Raw genomic sequence first — 14,960 nt, forward strand, 5'->3', positions numbered from 1 at the left:
ACTGAAGTTGCGTTATTTAATTAAATATTATGTAAAACAATTATATGTGGTTATATATGAGTGTTTTCCATGAAAGATAAATGGAATGTTTTAGAAACAATACATTAAATGACCATAATCCTACCAACAGTGGCTTATTTTTAAATTGGTTTTACTATATAGAAACAAATTAAAATTTGTCAAATATTTGTCATATCTTAAGATTCATGATACAAATTCCCTAAATACACCAAGAAATTACCATTATCCTTTAACTCCACTGTGAACCTTCTTGACAGATAATATTATAAATTAAAACATTTTTCTCACTGACTACATAATCACACATATATTTATTTCAGTAGTGCTTCTAAAATTTTGGCTTTAATTGCTCTAAGCCTACCAAGTTCTTTGAAATATATAAATATTTTTATATATAAGTAAAATTAAATTAAAATATATATTTTAACATAAATATATCTTTACTTAAGCTCATTTTAGATTATGCTGTGTTTAATTTAATTAGAGTTTTTTCCCCAATAAACATTAACAATCAACTGACTTACAAACCACACAAAGAAGATAGAAGTGAATCAAGAATGAAAAATATGGTAAAATTAAAAGAATAAATGAAAGAGGTCTCTGAAACCGTTACATCACACCAGACAAACAGCCCAAATCTTTATCTACTTCTATCAGATGCCTCTGCCATAAAGGAAAGACCTGTATGAGGAAACTCACAGTGACACATTACACTTATCTTTTGTGCTCTAGGCTGTCATTTGTAAGAAAGCTATATGATGAAAGTCACCTGGAGCTATAAAAGTAAACCATGAACACCATTTACAAAGTAGGGGGAAATTACGCTTCCCTAAAACAGGAGATACAACAAAACCCCCCAGTGAAGCCAACAGCAAAAAAATTGTTAAAGTCAGAAATCTGCTGACTCTGGAAATTCTGCTCCACCGTAACACAGGTCGGCGCACCTACTCTGTCCATACATTTTTGGAAGGGTTCCTGGGCTTGGCTATTAAATAGACTGTAGTCTCCAACTCCTCCATTGAACATTTACTGAGTGACTACTATGTATCAATGCACCACACAAAGTAGAAGAATTTTCCTCTTGGCATCCACAATGCCTATGCACTATAGGCGCTAACAATACAGGGTACAAAAAAAGAACAGTTTTACCACTTAATAGCTGTGTAACTTTTAGAATGAGAATAATTCCACCTCCCACCCAAGTAAGTATAACCTATCATCCAGTTACATGGGGATCTGTGGGGCTATGAAAGGCCTCCAGGGACTCAACAATGGTAAGAAAATTATGAACACATCTTAAAGGGGAGGAAAAGGAGAGAGAGTCATACTCTCTCAAAAGGATGCTCTGAAAATGTCTGTGGATCTGGTTTAAATTTTTATAGTGGGGGCCGCCTGGGTGGCTCAGTTGGTTGAGCGTCCGACTTTGGCTCAGGTCATTACCTCATGGTTCATGGGTTCTAGCCCGGGTCGGGCTCTGTGCTGACAGCCGCTCAGAGCCTGGAGCCTGTTTTGGATTCTGTGTCTCCCTCTCTCTCTCTGACCCTCCCCTGCTCACGCTCTCAATCTCTCTCTCTCTCTCTCTCAAAAATAAATGAAAAAACATTTTTAAAAATTTGAAAAAAAAATTTTATAGTGGAACCATCTCTACTATACGAAGGGAGGGGAAGAAAATTTGGGTTGTGTTGAATCAAGATCAGCAGCTGCAGTAAGCAAAGTAGCCAGACTGGCTGGATCTGCTCTTTGTAATCACCCTCAGTGAGGGATGTTTGTCACCTCGTGGCCACACCCACTAAAGAGGTCTAATTAAGTTCTAGGGGCAACCACTAAAAGGTCATTATTATCACCTGTTTAGATCAGAGTTTCTCAAGCACTCCTCATCCTAATCATGTGAGGTGTTGATGAAAAGCACTACTTCAGAACTACTGAACCAGAACCTTCAATGAGCCCTAGAAATCTAAATCCAGGTAATTCCTGTGACAGACAAATATGGGAAATACTACTTAGGTCAGAAAATTACAGGACCTCAAAAAGAGGGCTCTTCTATGTAAAGTCTCCTTTCCCTTTTAAGCAGTTCTCTAATCCAGGAGGAAAACAATATTTTCTGTATAGAAACGTCTACTTCCAAATTTTGCGTTCAGTATACATGAAACCTTTGCAATCCTCAGTAGTTTAGACAAAGGGTAAATCCATCTTTTTTTCCAACCAGAAACAAATAGAATCACATTCATTACACAATCCATTTTACAAGTCATTTTGTTGACTGACCTTGGTAAGTATGTGAAGTGTGCTCCCACACTTTGCTTAAGATAAAGAACCTCACAGGCTTCAAGGGATAAGACAAGAAAGTGAAAAGACCATCCACAGAATGGAAGAAGATATTTGCGAAGCAAACATCTGACAAGAAACTTGTATCCATAATATACAAAAAAATATTTATAATTCATAATAAAAAGACAAATATATAATTTTAAAAGACAACCCAGTTTTACAAAGAGCAAAGGATCTATACAGACATCTCTCCAACAATTTACGAATGGCCAACAAGCAAATGAAAAGATGCTTAACTACATTAGGGAAAACCATAAAGAAATAACACTGCACACCCACTAAGACAGTTAAAATAAAAAACCCCAGAAAATAACAAGTGTCAATGAGGCTATAGAGAAATGGGAACTCTCACACATTGCTGATGGGAATGTAAAATAGTGCAGACCCTGTAAAAAAACAGTTTGGCAATTCCTCCACATTAAACATAGAGTTATAATACAATGCAGCAATTGCATTCCCATGTATATACCCAAGAGAAATTAAAATATATGTTCCCACAAAAATTTGTACATCCATGTTCAAAGCAGTATTATTCCTAACAGTCAAAAAATGGAAACAACCCATTATCTGATGAATTGAAAAAATGAAATGTACCCTGTGTATTCAACTGAATATTACTCAGCAATAAAAAGGAATGAAGTACTGATACATGCTACAACATAGATGAGAACTAAAAACATTGTGCTAAAAAGAAGACAGTCGCAAAAGGCCACATATTGTGCAAAAGAGGCAAATACATAGAGACAGAAAGTAGACTTTCAGTTGCCTGGGTCAGGTAGGGGTCAACAGCCAAAGGACAAAAATTTGTTCTGAGGTGATGAAAATGCTCTAAAGTTAACTATGATGACAAATGCACAACTCTGTGAACATACTAAAAATCCCTGAATATACACTTTAAATGGATGAGTTGCATGGTATGTAAATTTTATTTCAATCCATTTGTTTTTTAAAAAGACCCATTTAAACCTTCATGAGCCTCAATTTCATCCTCTAAAAGTGGGCATAACACCTATCTTACAATATTGTAAACAACATATAAGAATATTTAAATTCATACATACACACACACACATCCTTCATAGAGAATCTGGCACATAACAAATACAGAATAGAATACGTGTTACTCCTTCTCCTTTTCCTATACCACATTTTGCACATTAGGTGGTAATACCACTGTATTTTCACAAGCTACAAAACTCAAAAACTAGAATGTAATTCAGCAGAGGCCTAACCATGAGAATTGTCTCATGATTTCACACATGCTCCACTCAAGCCTGCAAACAAGTCTACCTCGCAGACTTGTTATTACAAAGTATTGAGAGAAAGAGAGTAAGATATGTTTTCCCCATTCCAGAGTCTTAGTGTTTTCTCTATCTCTAACCATGGTGCAGAAGCACCTCTACTAATGTGTAGTTTTAAAATCAAGCACATTGCCTGGAGTACCTGGGTGGCTCAGTCAGTTGAGCATCCAACTCTTGACTTCTGCTCAGGACATGGCCCCAGAGTGGTGGGACTGAGCCCTGCATCGGCCTCTGCCCTGAGGTTGGAGCCTTCTTGAGATTCTCTCTCTCTCTTCTCCCTCTCCACCCCTCTCCCCTGTTTGACATTCTCTCTCTCAAACTAAAAAAATTTTTAAATAAATAAGTAAAACCAGGCACATTCCTTGCCAATATTTATACTATTTAGACATCTTTCTTAGTATCATCTACACTGAAAATCTATTGGGTCTCCAACACAGCTTTGCAGGGGGCTCAGAAAAGACCTTAGTTAGCCACCTGGATATCAATCACTACCCACCTGGATACTCTCTGTGATGAAAAGCAGATCAAAGGGGATTGGAAACTATGGAACTACCCCAGCTTGCAATAGAAAAGGTCAACTGCAGCCTCCTACCATCTCCATAAGTTCTCAAACAATTCATTAATATCACAGTGAACTCAGCCAGACACTCAATGATTTTCCATTTTATCAAAGGTTTTTCTCCATCTTGTTGAGTACATCTGCATGCTACCTATTACACAATTTGTTCTTTTTTTTTCCTTTCCGAATAGTTCCTATTGTAACGATTTTACCTCCACTTTCATTTCCATTAAAACCCCATGCTTCCATACACTCTCACTGCTTTTGTACTATCTGACATGATGGGGTAACTATGCACAAAACTAAAAACTTAGCAAAGCCTAGTCAATAAACACATCACAAGTAACCAGATGGTCAAGTGAAAAATGACTGCCTAGGACAGCCAATGCCATCTATTAATGCATTTTTGCACTACAGGTATCCAATATATTAGGCACTTACAACATGAGGCTATTTAAATTCACCTAAATAAAATTTAAAATCCAGTTTCTAAATCTCATTAGCCACATTCCAACTGCTACACTGACTACCAAACTGGACAGCACGAATACAGAATATTTCCTTCATAGCAGAAAGTTCTATTTAGCAATACTGAAAGACAGAAACTTCAGAGTTCTTAGGCACAGTACCAGTTCTTACAGACTGTGAGGTCTGACTTTCAGAAGTACCCAAATGCCTCTGAATGTTCTTGGCAGGTTTTCTAAGCGGTCAGTGCACAAGGGTTTTTGGAGCCTAACAGAGAATTTAGCACATGATAAGTACTTACCACGTGCTGAATGAATGAACAGCATATTAATGTCTATACTTCAATTTCTGCCTTAATTTACCTACAGATATTAGCTCATGGAAAGCTATTAGATTTTTTCCTACACAGGAGGTGTTTACAGAGAGAAATAAACATCAGCAGGCAGCTCATAGACCCTTTGGAGCCACCAGAAATGAAGCTGATAAATGTAAACATCTGCCGAAAGCGAACTCTGATATTCAAATGGAAAGTTTCAGACCCAAGGAAATACCTTGCTTCTTCGAATACTTGTAGGTTGACTTGTAGCTTTTAGAGACATGAAGGAAAGATCAGAGGAGATGCTATGGAAGATCACATGGCCTGCTGCCATTTCTCAGTATTTTCTCAATATAATTTTGTTAGAAAATATTATTAATCACAAAGGCAGCAACCATTTAACTGCATTGTCTGTGCCACTCACTTTACACCTAGATTTCCCCTCCCCTCGATGTCTTAAGAGTCAATCTATACTTTGTCTATCAAATAAGTTCTTGGGAAGGGCTGCTGAAAATTAAAATTCAGAAAAGGGTCTAAGTTTTCATATACAGAGAAAAGCAATTCCACATGCCCTTAACCAATAATCTCCTGAAGCCCAAACAAAAGAAGCTATAGCTTCTTCTATTTACATGTTTCTACTTGCCTTGTCCACAGATCAAATAGCCATAGAAAGAACCAAGCTGCTCCATTTCTATAATTCACTTTTTCTTAGCAAAAGTCTGGGAACAGAAGGCAAGAGAAAAGGGAGCAGCTGCTGCCTGATTTTTTTATTAATGCCCTCAGCTCATTCCCCATTCTCCTCATTGTTTCAGGCTCCTTTCCTCAACAACAAGCTCATGGGAAAAAAAAATTAGCCTTCTCTGGGTCAATACCTACAGTTATTAAAAAAAAAAGTCTAGACCACTTTTATGAGGTGATTAATTATAAGTTAAAATAGGTGAGCCCTAAGTTCAATTTTAAATTGTTGATCTGCTTTGTTTTGAATTCCAGTGAATTGCTGTAACTATATGGAACTCCTTACATACTCCACTAGTGTGAACCCTTTAGATACTATGGGTGTTTTTGAAAGAAAATTACAGTTTCCATCTCTTGAGCCAAACAACAATCCTGGTCCTACTATGTAAGGCAACACATATATAAAATAATTGTTGATTAGTTATCCGATTTCAGATTCTAAGACCCACAGAATCTAATTATGAATACCAAAAAGTTCAGTTTCTACAACACACAGTGCTAATAACTTTGAGGACATAAAAGCAGAATAGTAGTTAAGAAAATTGGACTGCCAAATTTAAATCTCATTCTGTCACTTATTAGTTGTATCACTTAACCTCTCCAGACTTCAGAATGGAGATAACGATAAGGTGCTCCAGTGGCGCAATTGGTTAGCGTGCGGTACTTTTACAGCAGAATGGAGATAATGATAGTATTGACCTCATGGGGTTGTCATGGGGACTAGAGGAGGTACTCTGTCCAATTACACAGTAAGATCTCAATCACTATTAGCTATGATGGTAACAATGCATCTCCTGAAAACTCAAGTAAGTTTTTCTAAAATGCTTAAAATAAGGGGTGCCTGTGTGGCTCAATCTGTTAAGAGTCTGACTTCGGCTCAGGTCATGATCTCACAGTCCATGAGTTTCAGCCCCATGTTGGGGTCCATGCTGACAGCTCAGTGCCTGGAGCCTACTTCAGGTTCTGTGTCTCCCTTGCTCTCTGCCCCTCCCCCACTTGCTTGCTTGGGCATTCTCTCTCAAAAATAAATAAACAACAGGGGCGCCTGGGTGGCTCAGTCGGTTAAGCATCAGGCTTCGGCTCAGGTCATGATCTCGCTGTTTGTGGGTTCGAGCCCCACATAGGGCTCTGTGCTGACAGCTAGCTCAGAGCCTGGAGCCTGCTTCACATTATATGTCTCCCTCTCTCTCTGACCCTCCCCTGCTCATGCTGTCTCTCTCTCTCTCTCAGAAATAAAAACATTTTTAAAAAATGAATAAACATAAAAAATTTTTAAAAAATAAATTAATAAACAACAAAGAAACTTTTTAATGCTTAAAATAAGCAGTTTCCAGAAGTTACAACTTAGTGAAACTTCAAGGAAAATGCTGCTGCTTGGACAACCCACAGGAAAATACTCTAAAAAAAGAGCCCTAGGCTCGGGTCAAAATTCTCACTTTTTCACTTACCCTAAATCCCTACCTCCAAGAATAAACTTGAAAATATCCATCAACATGTACAATTATTCTGACTCATATCAATGATTTGTGGCCAAAGAAAAGGGAGCTTCATACTAGATGGTTGTTTAAAGCCAAGCAAGCACCAAGAAATGAGTGTCGAGCCCTGGCCAGGACCAGGCACTCACAAGGAAGAAGGGGAGAGGAGCTAGTGACTCCCTCACACCACAAGTGTCCCCAGGAGAAAAGTTTCACCACCTCTGTGCCCTGGATTGTCAACAAAGTCCCTGCTGACCAGGCACCAACCGGGCCCCAGTTTGTTGACCTTCTGGGAACAGTGAAAAACAAGGTCTGCAGGGACATGTGCTATTTTTATATAAAAAAGATAGCATAAGCAAAGATTCATTACTGTTAGAAGTTACACCTTATTTTCTAACGAGGCACAGAAAACTGGTGATCTGGATTTAAGAATAACTTGTTAACTATCTGCTGCAAATTATCCTTTTTCCCCACTGTTAACTGCAACAGTGACTGACATGGCCACTGTAGCCACTGCACTAAAACTAATTTGCAGCATGTGAAAAATGTCTTTGTAACTCCGAAACACAGGAAAAGTATAAAGGGACACACTCTCAAAATGCCACCACTAAAAAATTCTTTCCAGCAAACCTCTGAGTCTGCATACAATATCACAAACTGCACAAACTGTCCAGACACGGACACTTTGAACAAATGCTCTAGAGATAATTCACCTGGGTCCTATACTCTTCTAAAATAAGGTTAGGCTGGTTTACTCTTAGCAAAGGCAAGTAGGGTCTAATGTGTTTGGCTCAGACTACAGAGGAAGAATCCCTAAATGTTGATTTGAAACTAAACTAGATTCCCCAGCCTTCTGGGAGCCTGACTCATGTCCTGAGGTAAGTGGACTTCGGTCACCTACTGATCACCAGATTATTTTTCACAGACCGCCTAAACGTCAATCATGTCTGAATTCATTTCTAAAAACTGGGAAAGATCACCATCCATTACTCACCTCCTAACACAAGCACAAAGAAATGTTCTTTTCATAACCGCCATAAGACAGTCAGGTAAACCTCAAACCTGGAACACATGGTTTTTGCCTTAGCTTAACTATGACTGAGATTAACCCATGACCACAATGGAGTGTCCATTTATGAATAAGGCAGACCAGATGACTCCAGTATTCCTAAAGGGGAAAAAAAAAACACCTCCAAAAGTAGTAATGCCTTGGACATGTTTTTTAATGTAATGCCAGACTACATCCCACTCACATTTTCCATCAGGATGAGCAAACAAATATATACACACCATGTTTTTAGAAAATGAATATAGTCATTTATGGAAAACATCTCTGAATTTTACTTTTTCAATGAGCTGATTTTCTCTTAATTTTTTTTATTTCCAAATTCTCAAGATTTACTATCCTAAAAGGATTTCTAAAGTATCTCATTTTTTAGCTGCTGCTTAATTAAAAGCAAAATTGAACGTCTTAAGTATAACGTACATAGTAAAGTATGTATTACTCTTGGCTCACAAATGAAGAGTGTCAACAAAATTTTTTTTAAAGCTAACACAAACTGAGATTTGCAAATCAAGCTTCTTATGCTTGTATTTTTTAAAATAACATTCAACTGTGGAACTTTACCTTAAAATAAGGGTATTTTAGCTTTGCAGGTTTAATTACTCTCCCACATTCAATGGCCAGGATAAGAGTGACGGTCCGTTCACAAACACAAATTGAGAGACAGAATGTGAAGTTAAGAGTACATCACTAAATAAGTAATGCATACACATGTTTAAGCATTATACCATAAAGTGCTAGCGCTAGATGGCTCTGAGGAAGCATCTACCGAATTCTCTCAAACTACAAAGGAAGAAATTTTAGCTACAGAGGTTAAATGAATTGACCAAGGCAACAGCAAAAACTCAGTAACAAAACCTACAAGCCAGGTGTCCTATCTAAGAGCCCAAGTGCTTTCCATGGTACCACTTGGCTCCTCTCAGTATAAAAAGCATATGTTAATGAAATATCTGACAACAAATCATATATTTGTGACATGATCGGTGAAAGGATATAAGAAAGTTGTTCGAAAGACATGAATCAAGCCACCAAAAATTGGCTGGGAAGGTATTCATTTATTCTGTATTGTTTTGCTGGTTCTGTTGAACATGCTGCATTTTTAAGATGAATTTAATGACTTTTTAAAAAAAAATCTCTTGATTTGTAAATAGTCTTAAGAAAAGAAAGGATGGTAAAGCATTTCTTGGAATAGGATAGAAAGCGCATTTCTTTTCCTCCAGCAGGGAACTTCCTTTCCCCCACACACAAAAAGCCAGCCAAATCCTCCCCCTTTCAAGGTTCAGCTGAACCACACACACTACCTCCTCAAAGGACTTCCAAGCCCCTAGGTCAGAAGCTCTCCTTCCTCTGGGTTCCTCCATCACAACCTATGCAGAAGTCTCTCCTACTAGAAAGCAGCTCCTTGACAGCGGAAATTCTCTCTTACTTACCTGGCTATTGGACTTTGCAAAATCCTTTATTATGTGTTCAATTACAGTTAATGAATTGAAGCATTTGTTCTCAGAATCCCACTCTGTGTAATTTTCAAGATCTGCCTTATCTCCACACCCAACCTGGACCCACTGAAGAGTTAACTCTAGAGTGGAAATCCTGGATCCCACTGTCAAGCCAACCAGTTTCTATAAAATAAAACTCTAATGCCCTTTACATCTTCTGCCTACCGGGTGTTTAACATCCTTTAACATCAAGGGGAACGGTAAAACTAAACATTTGTTATTTAGGTCAACGACAACATTCTAAACCCACGTTCTCTAAATGTTAACCTATTTTTTTTTAATCTCAGAACATCATTTGCTATAACTCACAGCTGAAAACAGCGGATAAAAGTTAAATGCATGTAAAACACAATGAAACGTCTTTAAAAGCGACTGAAAGTATTAGACCAAATAATCTTCCCGTTTGCTTGCTCAATGCAAATTTGTTTTAGGGTTGTTTTTGTGTTTTTCGTGACAGAGAAACGTGATAGCCCCTAAATACAAGAGCTGACTTGGGCAGAGTAAAAACTGGCACCGCAAGTCCTCTTTAATGCTTCCCTTCTTTTGATCATTAAGCAAGTATGAGTACCCAGGCTTTTCTCTCAAGTCAGGTTTTCAAAGCGGAGGGCTGAATTAAAAACGCCTCAACGTTAATACCACAAACTTGACCCTCCTGGGCTCCTAAGACACACAAAGAAAGAGCAAAAAGGAAAACTGTTACCAGAACCTGACATCAAGGCACAAACAGAAGTGGCCCAGGAACCCTGGGGAACTGATGAGCTACAAAGCAAAGCAAACCCCGATCTGACGGTGAGCACCGCGCGCGACCCCACACGCCCTTCAGCCCCCGGCGGTTCTGGAGCCTCACCGCGGCATTTCTTCCTTCCATCTTCCATCGCCCGAGCCGAACTGTAGCCGGGCCACCGGGCGCTCCTAGGGTGCCTAGGGCGCGACTGCGGGCCGGCGGCCGGCGCCGCGCGCTCTTTGTTGGGCTCCCGGGACAGCCGAGTGGAGGCGAGCGAGCANCAGGGGCGGAGAGAGGGCGGGGCCCCAGTGCCACGAGCTCGCCCTCCGCCCCCCCTAGCTGGAGAGCGGAGCCCTGCCTGTTGCTTTGTCTTCTTCCCCGACAGTTTTCCTACCCTGAGGAAAGTGAGAGGCGCCTTCGAGGGGGTTTCCTCTCTGAAGAGCCATGTGAAGGATCTGCGAGTTGGGCGTCCTGGGACTCGGGCCCAGGAAGAGCGTCGGGCAGCGCGCCGCCCGCGACAGGCGCTAACGAGTCCCCACCTCCACCCCCCACCCCACGGTCCCGGGCGGCGGGGGCGCCGGGCGGAGGCCTCTCAGGTCTGTATTGTGGTTTGTTGGCCTCTGAGGGGGCTCCTAGGGCGACTAGCCGCCGCCACAGTCCCTGCGACCTGTCCACCCGCCGCCCCATTTTAAGGTCCATTCCCCCTCAGGAGGGTCCCGCCTGGGAGGACAGGGGTTCACATACACCCCGCAGTCTAGTCTCGGGACCGAATGTGCCCGCAGGGGCATAGCAAACGTAAAAACTGCATTTTCAGTCGAAAGTGCCAAAGACCCTGCTTTTTTTTCCCCTCCTGCCTCAGGTGGTGTGCAGCAGAGGCAGGCCCTGGAAGGAAAGGCGCCCTCCTCTGGCGAAGGGAGAGGGAGATCTAAAAACCGCCCTGTGTACCGTCTGTTGCAAGTACAGGGTGCTTTCACCTGTACGGGTACTTCACCTGTACGTTCAACTCTTCCTGGTCTACCTGGAGGTGGAAGTCCACGTGGCAGGCTGCATGGTGCTTATGGTATGTTTGTGTTACAATTTTATGTCACGTAGACCAGGTTACCTCTTGTAACCTCCAGAAGATGTCCAAATAACGGGAAGTGGCTACAACAAATTTGACCTAGCATTAAATTTTCTCTGCTTAGCTGAAAGTGTGCAGTGGGAAAGAGGGTGGGTGAGGTCCCCTGTCCCTGTTATTCAGCTCCAGGTACCCAGCAGGACGCCTGTTACCGCGGAGTCTCTCTCCAGCCCACCCTGTTGAATAGACCCCAAGAAGGTCAATCCAAGGCCAGCGGTCTTGCATGTGATTCCCATCTGGTCCACAAGAAACACATGTCCCTGACTTCACTAATTCTGGAAATGCAGGCTAACCCAACCACACAGCAAGAGGTCTCTGGCCCTGCCCCAAAGTTTGGTCAAGTCACTCCCACACTGTTTCCTGGGAACAAGCAGTCTCCAGTAGCTGTTTGGAACATGAGTTGGGCCACCGTCTTCAGTATTTTCCAGCTACAGAGAACAGTATCAAATATATCCAAGGCCCATGGGCCCTTGAAATCCCTTCACGAGGCTTAGAATTGGAGAGTAGCACCTCCCACATTCCCCTAGTGGGGAGTAGAGACAGGCTCCCCACTCTCTTCATACACTTGCTTCTTTTTCTGTGATTTGACTGTAAGACCCCATATTGTGGAACAGGGTCTTAGGACCATCTTAAAAATCTGTGTGGAGCGGCTGTGATGGCTGAGTGGTTAAGGCATTGGACTTGAAATCCAATGGGCTCTCCCCATGCAGGTTCGAATTCTGCTCACAGTGTGTGTACTTTGCGGCATCTGGGTGGCTTAGTCAGTTGAGTATCCAACTTTGGTTCAGGTCATGATCTCAGCTCATGAGTTCGAGCCCCACGTTTGGCTCTGTGCTGACACCTCAGAGCCTGGAGCCTGCTTTGGATTCTGTGTCTCCCTCTGTCTCTGCCCCTCTCCCCTGCTCTCTCTCACACACAAAATAGATAAAACATTTTTTTAAAAATCTATGCGTGGGGTAGAGGTCTGTCTCACATTCACTTTGATATCTATTGCATTGACAATTGATTGTCAATGAACAATTGAACCTGAGACAGAGCCCTTTTCTATCCTCTTACATTTCTTAGCTTGAAAGAGTCCTAGCATTTTGTTTTCTCGCTGTAAATATGTGTGCACATATATTTACATGGACATTTAAGTATGCATATGATGCATTGCACCTCTGGATACAGACTTTCATTGTAGATTCATTGAAAGTGATGATTCTGAGGATTTGGTACCCTTGTGGGCAGAAATCACTGGGAAAAAAATCCTACATCTACATCTATCCCAATATACCACAACCACATTGTGCATATTGGGACACTTAATATTACTTTCTCCTCATACATATCTTGTCCAATTTGATAATTACTAGCCACATGTAGCCATTTAAATTTAAATGAATTAAAATTAAGTTAAAATTCAGTTTTTAGCCACATTTCAAATGTGGCTAATGTCTACTGTATTTAGACAATGCAGACAGAATATTACCATCCTCATTAAGAGTTCTGTTGACAGCACTGCCTCACACAGGGTTTGGCACATAGGAGGCCCTAAATAAATGACAAATGAAAGTTTGGTCCAAGAATACCATATGATTGTACCGTCTTATTTTTATGAGAAAATAAAGCTCTTTAGTGCAATACTACACACCAACTCAACCATTAAAAATAATTAAAAACCAAACCACTACAGGGCTACCACCACTTTTCTATTTCACACTTGAAAACCTATCTGCTTCCTCCTACTTCACCAGAAAATACTTTACTATCAAAATAGTTGCTGAAAATATTTGCAGAAAAGTCACTATCTCCCTCAAAAAACAAATCACTTGTTTCAGAATTATTCAACAAATGGAAAGGAATTGTTTTAAAAGCAGTATTTGTATTGACAGGGGATTCCATAGAAAACATTCTTTGCTGAGATAAGCATTTTGCTTATAATATTTTTTACAGAGTAGAAATGACCTATGGAAATTACTAATGCTGTGTGTGTTCAAATTGTAAAAGTAACCTGTCATTTCTCCAAGAAGAAAGTATAATATAGTCACAGGCTGCTCCACAGTGAGTAATGAGAGGAATGATCACAATGAAGATGATCCCAGGGGCCTCCAGATTGTTGAATAAGAGTTAAGAGACAGAGCCTTTGCTCACACTGTCTAACCATGGGATGGGAGCTTCTTGTCCTTAGGCCCTCATTTCCTTTTCTATGAATGGGAAAGATTGGCCTTCCCACTTGAAAAATTGCGGCATTTGGGGATTTAAAGAACTTTCAATTAAAAACATCCTTGGGGCATCTGGGTGGCTCAGTCAGTCAAGCATCCAACTTAGGTTATGATCTCACAGTTCGTGAGTTTGAGCCCCATGTTGGGCTTTGTGCTAACAGCTCAGAGCCTGAAGCCTCCTTCCACTTCTGTGTCTCCCTCTCTCTCTGCCCCACCCCTACTTGCCTTCTGTCTGTCAAAAATGAATAATGTTAAACAATTTTTTTTTAACATTTTTTATTTTCATGATCCTTGGTCTGTCAAAAATGAAAAATGTTAAAAAAAATTTTTTTAACATTCTTTAGTTTCATGATCCTCAGTCTTTCTAGCAAGCCTTTAATGACAGTGACAAATCCCTAAAAGCTCAATGCTCTGAATTGTGACCCCAAGAAACTTAAAGCAGACAGCAGTCTCCAGAGGGTAAAGACCACTTTATTTATTTATTCATTCATTCATTCATTCATTCATTCACTTTCTCTCTCTACATATTGCCCCACACAGAGGAGGTGCTCAACAAATGTTCACTGAACCCAAAAATGAATGAAAGAATTCTCTCTCCTTGTTTTGAGAAAGAGTAACATGGGGTTTAAGAATTCCTTTGATTTCAGTGACTCTACAGAGATAAAGTAGGTAGGAGGACTTTGAATAGAACTCTTATCACAAAATACATGTATTATGAACTTTTACATTTGAAAATTTGTGTAAATTTAAGAGTTTCTGAAAGGAGAGAGATCTATCAGCTTTCTATTTCCCAATAAAGATTCTCATTCTAAACACAACTGCTGAATTGCTTGCAAGAGATGACAAGTTCCTGAGACTGAATTCTGACAGAGTGGCTCTTTTTGAGTCACTTCACCTCTATGATCCATGCAACCAGCTATTTTGGTCTATTGATTTATATAAATCCAGTCAGGAACCCTGGAGAAAAGAATCTTTTCCCTTCAATATCAGCTTTATTGAGGTACAATTTACATAAAGCTCACCAATTTTAAGTGTTATGATATTGTGATTTATAAGAAACATATATTTGATCTTTGTCCTCTTTCCTGGCATAGAGGCTCCTGAGACCTTCAGAATTTCCCAAGTGACCAGAGCATTAAAATCTTCTTTGTTTTGT

General features: G+C 40.2%; 1 protein-coding gene and 1 non-coding gene across 2 annotated transcripts in view; one reads left to right on the top strand and one right to left on the bottom strand.

Moving 5' to 3' along the window:
* The window catches only part of PSD3 (pleckstrin and Sec7 domain containing 3), a 593,010-nt gene that overhangs the window by 518,167 nt on the left and 59,883 nt on the right, over positions 1 to 14,960 (bottom strand). The window lies entirely within an intron of this gene.
* TRNAS-UGA (transfer RNA serine (anticodon UGA)) lies at positions 12,250 to 12,331 on the top strand. Its single transcript has one exon. It is a non-coding gene; the product is annotated as a tRNA-Ser (tRNA).

The sequence above is a fragment of the Crocuta crocuta genome, unplaced genomic scaffold (assembly GCF_008692635.1).
Source record: "Crocuta crocuta isolate KB4526 unplaced genomic scaffold, BGI_CrCroc_1.0 scaffold177, whole genome shotgun sequence".
NCBI lineage: Eukaryota > Metazoa > Chordata > Mammalia > Carnivora > Hyaenidae > Crocuta > Crocuta crocuta.